The 13,074-nt window shown below is 47.8% G+C and overlaps 1 protein-coding gene across 1 annotated transcript in view; it reads right to left on the bottom strand.

Annotated features, from left to right (window-relative positions):
* The window catches only part of si:dkey-215k6.1 (transmembrane protein 132D), a 450,750-nt gene that overhangs the window by 10,872 nt on the left and 426,804 nt on the right, over positions 1-13,074 (bottom strand). The window lies entirely within an intron of this gene.

The raw sequence follows: 13,074 nt of genomic DNA on the forward strand, positions 1-13,074 counted from the left end.
TTCTCCACTGGCCAACAGTCGCTCTCAACCTGTACTTTATCCCTTAAACCCAAATATTATGAAACAAAACTGATTAGCATGGTTTTCATATTCACAAGCTCACCTTTGAGATGTGGCTCACACAAAGACATGCTTTTTATTCAAAAACTGTCATTCTTCAAAATTTACATTCCATGATGAACCAGCATTTTCATTAATGACACGAGCATCAGAAAAGAAGCCGTTACAAAAGTTCAACTTTACGCTTTACTTTACACTTTACTTTATGCTTTACTTTACTTTACTTTATGCTGCATGCTGGTTTCATCTCGAGAGGAAGTTCAGTTCTGTATATGTTCAGTTACTCATAACATTTACACGTAAGTGGCTCTCTTACCATCTAGCCCTCCAAATGGAGTGTTTTCGGATACAGACACCAAACGGAGTTGTAGAAGAAAATTCCCAGAATGTACTGCGAATTGAAGCCATTTAACATGGAACGTGGCTAACGTGGAAAGAAGCCCATAAATGTGTATCTTCTTCTTCTTCTTTCGGCTTTTTACCTGTTCCCAGGGGTCACCACAGTGGGTTTTATAGTTTCCATCGCTACCCTGTGAGAGCACAGCACCAATGGCGGGTCCTCGTTAATCCGGGCCTCGACCGATCCGGTATGGTCTTGTCAATCCGCATAATGATTTGGCAGAATTTTACGTCGGATGCCCTTCCTGACACAACCATTAACCCTATGGACGGGGGCACAGGTAAAGCGCTGGATGCCATCCCAGTATTCATGGACTTGCCCCCATAATTGTGAATATCTTTGCAAATAATCATGTACATTTTTTAAAAATCTGTTGGAATATCTTTGTTTATTGTTTAAGCAACGGTTTATGCAACTGGAACTACGCGTAAACGATGAAAATTGATCCAGCAGCAACTTTTCTGCACGTCCCCTCTCAACTGATATCTGTGCAGGGCAGAAACTTCTCCATGTGCAGGACTACACTGACATGCAAGATGTGTAAATATGCTTCCTGGCTATTGTCAACAGATTTATCTGTCTTGTTCTGTCCTGCAAATTTGGTCAGATAATAATAGTTGATAATGGTAGCAAGCAAGGCTGTTAAACTGGGCTTTGATATAAAATGTCTATTATTATAATGTTATGACCATGTCCTGAGCAAACCAGGCAACTAACAGAATCCCGAGCAGCAGCTGTAAGGATGCTGGTGAAGAAATAAATGGTGGTGTCCCATTTCCTATAGGTAAAGATTTCATATCCCTCCCCTTGTAGCCCCATTCTGAAGGGCCACCAACCAGTAGAGGTCACTCCAAAACTAGGGGTAGGGCCGGGGGGGTACTGGGCCTTACTCAAGTTAACACTCTAATGTGCAACATCCAGGAGTTGATGATCTCCAGTATTAACACAGGGAGCCACATGAATGCCTATTGGGCTTTTACATAGACACCCACTTCACAGATACCCCTTTTGATAACTACTAGCAAGGACTGAATCTGTAGTGTGGTATATCAGGAAAAATACAATAGAGAGATGTGCTCCAGTGCTGTTGTCTAGCTCCTTCTCAGGTATAATCAATCAATCAATCAATCAATCAACCAATCAATCAATCGATCGATCGATCAATCAATCAATCAATCAGCCAATCAATCAATCGATTAATTAATTAATTAATTAATCCATCTTCTATAGCTGCTGGCATTACATATATATATATATACACTACCGTTCAAAAGTTTGGGGTCACATTGAAATGTCCATATTTTTGAAGGAAAAGCACTGTACTTTTCAATGAAGATAACTTTAAACTAGTCTTAACTTTAAAGAAATACACTCTATACATTGCTAATGTGGTAAATGACTATTCTAGCTGCAAATGTCTGGTTTTTGGTGCAATATCTACATAGGTGTATAGAGGCCCATTTCAAGCAACTATCACTCCAGTGTTCTAATGGTACAATGTGTTTGCTCATTGGCTCAGAAGGCTAATTGATGATTAGAAAACCCTTGTGCAATCATGTTCACACATCTGAAAACAGTTTAGCTCGTTACAGAAGCTACAAAACTGACCTTCCTTTGAGCAGATTGAGTTTCTGGAGCATCACATTTGTGGGGTCAATTAAACGCTCAAAATGGCCAGAAAAAGAGAACTTTCATCTGAAACTCGACAGTCTATTCTTGTTCTTAGAAATGAAGGCTATTCCATGCGAGAAATTGCTAAGAAATTGAAGATTTCCTACACCGGTGTGTACTACTCCCTTCAGAGGACAGCACAAACAGGCTCTAACCAGAGTAGAAAAAGAAGTGGGAGGCCGCGTTGCACAACTGAGCAAGAAGATAAGTACATTAGAGTCTCTAGTTTGAGAAACAGACGCCTCACAGGTCCCCAACTGGCATCTTCATTAAATAGTACCCGCAAAACACCAGTGTCAACATCTACAGTGAAGAGGCGGCTGCGGGATTCTGGGCTTCAGGGCAGAGTGGCAAAGAAAAAGCCATATCTGAGACTGACCAATAAAAGAAAAAGATTAAGATGGGCAAAAGAACACAGACATTGGACAGAGGAAGACTGGAAAAAAGTGTTGTGGACGGATGAATCCAAGTTTGAGGTGTTTGGATCACAAAGAAGAACGTTTGTGAGACGCAGAACAAATGAAAAGATGCTGGAAGAATGCCTGACGCCATCTGTTAAGCATGGTGGAGGTAATGTGATGGTCTGGGGTTGTTTTGGTGCTGGTAAGGTGGGAGATTTGTACAGGGTAAAAGGGATTCTGAATAAGGAAGGCTATCACTCCATTTTGCAACGCCATGCCATACCCAGTGGACAGCGCTTGATTGGAGCCAATTTCATCCTACAACAGGACAATGACCCTAAACACACCTCCAAATTGTGCAAGAACTATTTAGAGCAGAAGCAGGCAGCTGGTATTCTATCGGTAATGGAGTGGCCAGCGCAGTCACCAGATCTGAACCCCATTGAGCTGTTGTGGGAGCAGCTTGACCGTATGGTACGCAAGAAGTGCCCATCCAACCAATCCAACTTGTGGGAGCTGCTTCTGGAAGCGTGGGGTGCAATTTCTCCAGATTACCTCAACAAATTAACAGCTAGAATGCCAAAGGTCTGCAATGCTGTAATTGCTGCAAATGGAGGATTCTTTGACGAAAGCAAAGTTTGATGTAAAAAAAATCTTATTTCAAATACAAATCATTATTTCTAACCTTGTCAATGTCTTGACTCTATTTTCTATTCATTTCACAACATATGGTGGTGAATAAGTGTGACTTTTCATGGAAAACACAAAATTGTTTGGGTGACCCCAAACTTTTGAACGGTAGTGTATATATATATATATATATATATATATATATATATATATATATATATATATATATACCAGTTAAATACATAAATTCATAACAGCCATTATCTGAACAGATATACAACTTGTGGTGTGGTATTCACTGTGTGCTGTAATGTTCACACACTGTAGAAATCAGTGGGGGCAGCAGTGAGGTGGCATTTCTGCACCATGTGACTGCTGCCTTCACTGACAGGGAAGCCCAACAGAAGGAGCTGCTTATCCCTGTAGCGCTCTGGGCTATGAAGACCAACAATATCTGTTAGAGGACTCTATTTCTCTCACACACACACACACACACTACATATTGTTTGCTTCCACCATTAGTTTTATTTACATCACAAATGCACACTACCATCTATGACAATTTCCTATAACGTGCTGATAGACACTACTGAAAAAGGGTTGCAGACACACACACACACACACACACACACACACACACACACACACACACACACACACACACACACACACACACGCACATGCAAGGCTGGAAAAGCTGACAGTATCCGTTTTGTCCCTGTGAAGACAAAGCTGGTTAGAAAACACTGCTGCTGTCAGCTCACATCAGTAACACAAGCTAAGTAGAGGAGCACACAAACACAAATACACACGCCCCCCCCCCCTCCACCCCCACACCCAAATACATGTAGGTCAACACACACACACACACACACACACACACACACACACACACACACACACACACACGTGTTCCTTTCTACCTTGCAGCTGTGTCTCCATGCATCAACATTTAAGAAAACTATACGCAGGGCCAAAATGGAGAGCCGAGCAAAAGAGTGGGAGAGAGTGAGGATGAAACAAGCTGGAGACGAGAGAGAGTGAGCGGGAGAGAGAGAAAGAGGGAAAGAGAGACAGAGCGAGAGAGAGAGAAAGAGAGACAGAGCGAGAGAGAGAGAGACAGGGGGCGAGAGAGACAGAATGATATCTTGGCATGACTGATAGGAGGACTAACAAAGAGAAATTGAGAAATAGGCAGAGCGAGCGAGCGAGAGAGAAAGAGAGAGAGTGAGCAAGCAAAAGAGAGAGACAGCAAGCGAGAGAGAGCGAGCAAGAGAGAGAGAGAGAGCGAGCAAGAGAGAGAGAGAGAGAGTGAGTGAGAGAGAGAGAGTATTAGACAGATAGCGATACAGATTAGGAGCCCCGAGTTGTAGTACTACTCCGCCTGGTGACAGAAGGACAGTCAGATCTGATTGGCGTACAAAGAAAATCTCTTGGCGAGCATGTTCGAGTGTCACACTCAATCTTGCCGTTGGCACGGTAACAAAATGCACTGATTGATGGCTCCGGGATTGCTCTCCAAGATAGGCAGAGAGGAAGACGAGGAGGAAAAAAGAGAGAGAGGGGTGGTGGTGGGGGGGGGAGAAAGATAGAAGGGGAGGAGAAAGGAAACGGGGGTGGAGGGAGAGGGGGGTGTAAAATTGAAATGTCAACCTATCAAAAGGAGGCTGTCAGCTCTGGCATCTCAATGGTAACGCTGAGTGAATCCTCTCCACCGGCTCCCAAACAGAACACAGCTGTCTGCAAGCTGCCTGTCTGCATGTGCCTGCTTAAATGTGTGTGTGTGTGTGTGTGTGTTTGTTGGGAGGTTGTGCCTGAGCACATTGCTGTGTGTGCCTGAGTATGTGTAGATGTATGTTTTTTTTGTTTCTGTGTGTGTGTGTGTGTGTGTGTGTGTGTGTGTGTGTGTGTGTGTGTGTGTGTGTGTGTGCACCTGCGTGTGTAGCATTCCTTAGTAAACGAGATCCATCCATCCATCCATTATCCGAACAGCTCATCCTACTCTCAGGGTTGAGGGGAGGCTGGAGCCTATACCAGCAGTCACTGAGCGGCGGGCGGGGAGACACTCTGGACAGGCCGCCAGGCCATCACACAGGGCCCACACACACACACACACACACACACCTAGCGGCAATTTAGTATGGCCGAGTCACCTGCCCTACATGTCTTTGGACTGTGGGAGGAAACCGGAGCCCCCGGAGGAAACCCACGCAGACACAGGGAGGACATGAACTCCACACAGAGGACGACCCGGGACGACCCCCAAGGTTGGACTATGCCGGGGCTCGAACCCAGGAGCTTCTCGCTGTGAGGTGATCATGCTAACCACTGCGGCACCGTGCAGCTAGTAAATGAGTTGTGAGATGCAAATCCATATCCAGCCCCACATACTGCCCCCCCCACACCTCTAACTAGCCCCCGCGCATGTTCGCATGCAAGCACTCACACACATACACAAAGTCATATAGACTAGATAACTAGTGGACTCACTGGTCAGTCTCTAAGCATTAGCCTCAACTAAAGACTGGGGACAATCTCCCAGGATTCATTGCTAAAACTGAGTGGAAACAATTGCGGCGTTTTAAAAAGCTGCATTGTAGAACCCATCCAAGCTATACTGGGGCTGTGACATGCAGAAGTTGTGTGTTTGTAAACACTGTTGTACCAGCAACACATGCATTATGGGATGGGTTCCCACATAGCATCCGGATGTGGGCCACTTCAGGCAACGATGCGGCACTGACAGCCTTCTTCTGGCCCTGACAAACTGGATGTGAGCCTGAAGTGGCCCACATGTATAACCTCAAATATGGCCCAAATATGCCAAATCACATGTGGGCCTTTTTTGGCAAAGGTGTGGTGCTCTCGGCAACATGTAATCTGGATGTGACCCTGAAGTGGCCTGTGTGGTAAATGGTGAATATGGCCCAAATATCACAAAACAAATATGGGCCACCTTTGGCAAATATGTGGCACATGCGGCATTGCTATGGCTTGGTTCTGGCCCAGATCTGGCAAACAGGAGCGGACCACCCAAGTGCCATCATTCCAGACGGTATGTGGGCCGGATGAAGTGTCGGGTGTGGGACGGGTCCGGGCCACAGTAGTTTTGCTATCTGGGCTAGGGGGGGTTAGCTGCAGTCACCGAAGAAAACTCCGTCAAAGTTTGATGATGTGTGTCACGTGTGTGGCCAAACATATTTGTTGGCTAAAATCAAACACAATCAAAGAATCAAATCAAATCAATTTTATTTGTACAGTCTAATAATCTAACGTTGCTCGTGACATCCATTTCCAATGTGTTTTTAAGAAGCTCACTGCATGTTACAGATTGATTCGCTATATCTCCAGTTTGTTTCACTACGGAGGAGGATGGGGGGGAGGCTTCCTTTCCTGTAAGGCGTGTCCTATATTTCCAAAGCGGTAGGCGTAGGTTTGTTAGCAGCTGTTCTCGCCACCGTTGTAGCAACTATTTGTATTGTAATGATCACGGATGTGTAGACTTGCTAGCCATTGGCTAACGTCTCGGACCCTTCAGTTGACTGGTTAGCGCAGTCGCCCGTGGTGCGGGCGACCCGGGTTCACATCCTGGCTGCTTGAGCCAAATCTACCGCCGGTCTCTGATACTGCATCCGCCGAACACTGGAAATATTACCCGTAATCGTTTCCCCAGTGACCCCCCCCCCCCGCCCTGATAATCTCCAAACAATTGGTTGGCAGAGATCTCTGATTGTCTGGTATGGTGAGACTACATAAGTAGAGAGTATAATTCAAACATTAAGTTTTCCAGTGCAATGCAGCAGAACAGGACTGTGTGTGTGTGTGTGTGTGTGTGTGTGTGTGTCCAAGCATTTTGTATGTATCAGGAATCAACACTATGTTGAGATTAAGGAGTCTAGTTTCCGGGTCATAGTGCAGTGGAAGGCGACGGCGCTAGTTCACTGTGAGAGTCGATTTAAGGTTTTGCAGATAAATGTTTGCAAATTTCAGGACATGCCGTGGCGGTGGTAATCGGGCTCAAAGGGGGCGCAGTTGTAAAAGGGTTTGATTAGAAGGAATAAATTATCTGTGGGGGGGTGGGCTGTCTTCGATTACGGCCAATCAAATCAGCTCCTCTCATTCCCTTTAAAAGCAGCAGCTATCTGTCACGCCGAACTGCCAATTTTGTAATGGACAGCGGAAGGCCAAGGCAGGAAAGCTCCTCCCAGGAGGAAACTGATGTCCTTGTTCAGGAGGTGCGGAGTCGCCAACCCAGATAGCATCCGGATGTGGGCCACTTCAGGCAATGATGCGGCACCGATGGCCTTCTTCTGGTCCTGACAAAATGGATGTGAGCCTGAAGTGGCCCGCATGTATAATAGCAAATATGGCCCAAATATGCCAAATCACATGTGGGTCTTTTTTGGCAAAGATGCGGTGCTCTCAGCAACATGTAATCTGGATGTGACCCTGAAGTGGCCCATGTGGTAAATTGTGAATATGGCCCAAATATCACAAAACAAATATGGGGCACCTTTGGCAAATATGTGGCACATGCGGCATTGCTATGGCTTGGTTCTGGCGCAGATGTGGCAAACAGGAGCGGACCGCCCCAGTGCCATCATTCCACGCGGTATGTGGGCCGGATGAAAGTGGCGGTGTGGGACGGGTCCAGGCCACAGCAATTTTGCTATCTGGGAAGTGTGCATACAACAGACATTAACATCAGTTGTCATGTGATGTGACACGAGACACAGACATGAATATTTGAAAGGCTACCGTTTAACGTGTCTTCATTCTCACCAGCAACTTCCTGTGCGTTCGATGAACACAGCAGCAGATCTTAAATAGTTGTGATCACGGATCAGTTCACCTCGGCAATCAGTTGGTTCTTTCAGGTTGAATGAGGTTAATTGAAATAATGAAACCCCCATCACCAGGTTGTGTTCCATGTGTACTGATGCACGTTGACTGTTTCATGTTGGAAGTCAGTGATACACGAGCAGCTGTTTTGTTTTGTGATTAAAAGGGTTTAGCACCGTAGTCATTAGTTAAATTCTTCACAAAACAGGCCAACATCAGTAAAGTGTCCTGGTGGTGGCAATGTCACCTTGGCAGACATCTCCAGTTTGATCTCCACTGAATCTGTTGCAGTGCAAACACTAGGGATTTTAACAACCAGTCCTTTTTTTTGAATCTTGAATATCTGGAGTAAACCGGTGACCGCTGCGAAAGGGCAGCTGTCAATCAGGGAAAGACCAGATGACGGCCTGGAAAGACTGCTGACAGGAGGGAATAGACCCCAACGGGGCCGGTATGGGCTAACGACTCATACTAGCAGGATCCAACGCTAGTTAGCGTTCCTGGATCCACCCAATATTGCTACGAAAACTTTAAGGAGAAGAATACCCCCAGAGTCTGCGAGAGCGGGGGCGCAAGATGACTCACAGGTGGATCACACGGCAATGGAACAAGGAAAGGATTTGACAACGAGTCGGATGACCAGCACTGCAACCGATGGATCATCAGCACTGGCAGGACAAAAGCTGCACAGCTGCATCTGTGGCTGGTCAAAGGTTACATCAGTGAAGGGTCTTAAGATCCATCAAGGCAAAAAGAAGTGCCTTAGTGAGCTCGGTAAGGGGCCTCGCATTGACCAATACTTCTTAAGAAGTAGGCCAAATCAGTCGAGTGAAGCCCGGAGGCAGGAGAACCCCCACAGTCCTCAGGGTATCAGCACCCCAGACGAAGCTCAATGTTGCATAGACCCTCCAGTGGACTCCGGTCTGGAGCCCGGCCAGCCACAGCCAGCAGCAGAGAGGAAGATGGAAGGAAGAAAACCTCAAATCCTGTGGCCCAAGTCCAGCCAGAAGATTGAGTGGGAGACCATCAACTCTGACCTTGTCCTCTTACTAGAAGGTCAAAAGGGAACAGTTGAAAGAAAACTGGAGAACATGGGAGCCATCATTTACAGCTATGGCGTAGAGAGATTTGGAGTGAAGGAGAAGATACCCAGTAGGCAGAAAGACCCTTCAACTCAGCCCAAATCCAGGAGACAGCGGGAAATTGACAGGTTGGTGAAGGAGAGAAGACAACTGAGGAAGCAGTGGAGGAAGGCCACAGAGGGAGAGAGGGTTGGGCTTGACGCACTGCAGGCTGAAATAAAGCAGCATTTGACAAAGCTGCGAAGAGCAGAACACCTCAGACGACAGCATAAGAGGAAAGAAAGGGCTAGGACTCGTTTCTACAGCAACCCTTACAGCTTTGTCAAGAGCCTTTTTGACAGCAAGAAAAATGGGAGCCTTAGAGTCCCCATACGAGATCTGGAAGAGCACCTAAAGAAGACCTACTCTGATGTCCAGAGACATGAGCCAGTCACCATCCCGGATGACATGCCACCAATTCACCCACCTGACCACCATATGGACACAAGACCCCCCACATGGAGCGAGGTGGAGAGGACGGTAAAGCAGGCAAGATCGATGTCAGCTCCTGGGCCCAATGGTATCCAGTATAGACTCTATAAGAACACTCCTGGAGTCCTGAAAGACCTCTGGAAGCTGATGAAAGTGGCATGGCAGAAAAGAGTCATACCCAGGGCATGGCGAAGAGCAGGAGGCATTCTGATCCCCAAGGAAAAGAACTCTTCCTGCATCAGCCAGTTTCGCCAGATCAGCCTTCTTAATGTAGAGGGAAAGATATTTTTTAGTGTGATTGCCCAAAGGCTCTCCACATTCCTGCAAAGAAACAACTTTGTTGATACATCAGTGCAGAAAGCCGGGATCCATGGCTTCTCAGGATGTCTGGAGCAGGCTAATATCATCTGGCACCAGATACAAGCTGCCAAGAAAGAACGGAGAGACCTGCACGTGGTTTTCTTAGACCTTGCCAACGCTTTTGGATCAGTTCCTCACAAGATCCTGTGGACGGCGTTTGTTTTTTCCATGTCCCCAAAAATATCACAGAGTTGGTCAACACCTATTTTCAGGATCTCCAGTTCTGTGTCACAACACAGAACACCACCACCACTTGGCAACATCTGGAAATAGGCATTATGGCGGGCTGCACTATTTCCCCCCTGGCATTCATCATGGCAATGGAGCTCGTCATCCGTGCATCTCGATGGGTGGTGGGAGGCGAAAGGTCCAGGAATGGCCTGCGTCTTCCACCAATCCAGGCGTACATGGATGACTTGACCACCATAGCAACAACAAAACCATGCACCAGGCGCCTGCTGCAGAAACTCCAGGAGAACATCAAGTGGGCACGAATGGAGTTTAAACCAAGCAAATCTCGCAGCATCTCCATTGTCAAAGGCCAACTAGTAGATGAACGGTTCTGCATTAGTGATCAACCAATCCCCAAGGTCCGGGAGAAGCCCATCAAGAGCCTCGGACGGTGGTACAATGCAGACCTCAAAGACACCCAGCAACTGGAGCAACTTCGCCAGGATACAATCAGTGGCCTCAGGCAAATCAACAACACTGCACTGCCCGGGAAGTTGAAGCTTTGGTGCTTTCAGTTTGGGCTGCTACCCCGACTCATGTGGCCAATAACTATGTACGAAGTCTCACTATCTCATGCCAATCGCTTGGAGAGGCTAGTGAACTCTCAGGTGAGGAAGTGGCTTGGACTGCCAAGGTGCCTCAGCAGTGTTGGACTCCACGGCAATGGAGCCCTTGCACTGCCAATTTCCAGCCTGGTTGAGGAATTCAAATGTGCCAAAGTGAGGCTGGACATGTCCCTCACAGAATCCCGAGACCCAATAGTGAGAGGAGTTGCTCCAACCCTAGCAACAGGGAAGAAATGGACCCCGGCTGCAGCTGTACTGGAGGCGAAATCTGCCCTTCGCCACCGAGACGTAGTAGGCCATGTTCAACAAGGCAGAGGCGGCCTTGGCCTGGGAATAAAAACACCTACCTGGCAAAAGGCGACTACTACCGAACGGCGAACTATGGTGGTTGAGGAGGTCCGCCGACAGGAAGAAGCAGCCAGATGTGCTAAAGCTGTAGCACAAGCCAAACAGGGTCGCTGGATGAGGTGGGAGGGTGTTGAAAAGAGGAAACTCACATGGAGTGAGCTCTGGAGCATGGAATCAAACAGGCTGAGTTTCATCATCAAGGCCACATATGATGTCCTGCCCTCTCCCATAAATCTAAATCTCTGGTTTGGAGAGAATCCATCTTGCTCGCTGTGTACAGCCCCAGCAACCCTCAAGCATATCTTGGTTGGCTGCAAGACCAGCCTTACCCAAGGCAGATACACCTGGTGACACAATCAGGTGCTCAAGTGCTTGGCAGCTGAACTCGATTGCAAGAGGGTTTCCATCAATGCCCAACCCTTCAACAACCAGGAAGGGCCCCGGCGTTTCCCAGCTTTCATTCGAGAGGGGGATAAACTGAAGGCCAACCCTTCACTTCCCAACTTAAGCTCACTAAACTCAGCCAGGGATTGAGAAATGCGAGTGGACTTAGGCCAGAAGCTCATCTTCCCGACAGAGATCGCAACAACCACCTTGCGACCAGACCTCGTCCTCTGGTCCAACGCTAACCAGCTCGCTTACATCATTGAGCTCACAGTCCCCTGGGAGGATGCAGTCGATGAAGCGTACGAGCGTAAGAAGCTGCGGTACGCCAACCTAGCAGCCGGAGCAGAGGACAGAGGCTGGAAGGTGAAGGTGCGCCCTGTGGAGGTGGGTTGTAGGGGCTTTGCTGCCAGCTCCACAGCAAAACTCCTGAGGGAACTAGGAGTCAGGGGGCAGGCCCACAGGAGAGTGATCAAAGAGCTAGCCAACACTGCTGAGAGGACTAGCCACTGGATCTGGCTCAAAAGGAGAGATGCCGTCTGGGCTGCCAGGGTGAACAGCTAACCACAGGTCACACACCCAGGACCGATCAACCTGTGGTGGGCCTGCCTCAGCGGAGGGTGTCTTATGATAAAAGGCCGAAACACCCTGTGATGCTGAGGTACACAACTGATGATGTGTCCTGGTGGTGGCAATGTCACCTTGGCAGACATCTCCAGTTTGATCTCCACTGAATCTGTTGCAGTGCAAACACTAGGGATTTTAACAACTAGTCCTTTTTTTTTTAATCTTCACAAAACAGGCCAACATCACGTACACAAAAGTGGCGTGTGTGATTTTGGATAAGTTTATGCTCAGTACACCTTTGACTAAAGCCCTGAAACTACCTCACAACACCTGCATCTGTGCTAAGTTGTGGTCTGACCAGGCGGAGACGCGGGCATAATCCATCCATCCATCCATCCATCCATTATCCGAACCGCTTATCCTGCTCTCAGGGTCGTGGGGATTCTGGAGCCTCTCCACCGGCTCCACCAGTCATTGGTCAGCAGGCAGGGAGACACCCTAGACAAGCCGCCAGGTCATCACACAGGGCCGACACACACACACACACACACACACACACACACACACACACACACACACACACACACACACACACCTAGGGACAATTTAGTATGACCTATTCACCTGACCTACATGTCTTTGGACTGTGGGAGGAAACCGGAGCCCCCGGAGGAAACCCACACAGACACGGGGAGAACATGCAAACTCCACACAAAGGATGACCTGGGACGACCCCCAAAGTTGGACTACCCTGGGGCTCGAACCCAGAACCTTCTTGCTGTGAGGCGACTGCGCTAACCACTGTGCCACTCTAATATGTTGGTTTTTTTTGACACCAAACTAGCACTGCGACACCTGACTTTGACTGACACACCCTCTACTGTGCCCCCCACACCCCATTTCGGCGCAAGCAACGTCATGGTGAGCCCGGAAATAAGCAAAGGTGTAGCCCAGGTGAGAGAAAAACCACCTTACACTCAACGAAACTGCTGTTACGCCTGCGTTGGCACTACTGCCGGCCTTTCACTGCCAAAAACTAGCATCCAAAGTCTGTCATTTGC

Source organism: Lampris incognitus, chromosome 1 (genome assembly GCF_029633865.1).
Source record: "Lampris incognitus isolate fLamInc1 chromosome 1, fLamInc1.hap2, whole genome shotgun sequence".
Classification (NCBI taxonomy): domain Eukaryota; kingdom Metazoa; phylum Chordata; class Actinopteri; order Lampriformes; family Lampridae; genus Lampris; species Lampris incognitus.